The sequence below is a fragment of the Condylura cristata genome, unplaced genomic scaffold (genome assembly GCF_000260355.1).
Source record: "Condylura cristata isolate star-nosed mole 26May11 unplaced genomic scaffold, ConCri1.0 scaffold00028, whole genome shotgun sequence".
Taxonomy (NCBI): Eukaryota; Metazoa; Chordata; class Mammalia; order Eulipotyphla; family Talpidae; genus Condylura; species Condylura cristata.
The window spans coordinates 17,081,455-17,081,825 of NW_004567129.1; positions in this window are offsets into that span (position 1 = coordinate 17,081,455).

Genomic DNA, 371 nt, shown 5'->3' on the forward strand with positions numbered 1-371 from the left:
TCTGCCTGTTCTGCTCCCCGCTCTGTCTCTGGTGAATCCTCTCACCGCCCCTGAACCTCTGGCCCGTACCCCAGTTCTGTATGCATAAATAAATAAATTTTTAAAAACAGAGAGAGAGAGTTTGGTAAACCAGGAAGCACAGAAGGCTCTAAAGAAGGGGTTTGTGAACTGTCAGTTGTGTGTTGCTATAGGAAGAAGCTAGGTCAGATGGGCTACAGAGATGAGCAGGCTGGGTGGAGCAGAAAAGATAAGACTGAAGGTGGCTAAATAGGCCACTCAGCAGAGGTTAGTTTGGACAGGGCAGCCTCCTGGCACCGGGTGTCCCCACAGCCTGTCCTTCTGTGTGTTTTTACACACCCTCGCTGTACACC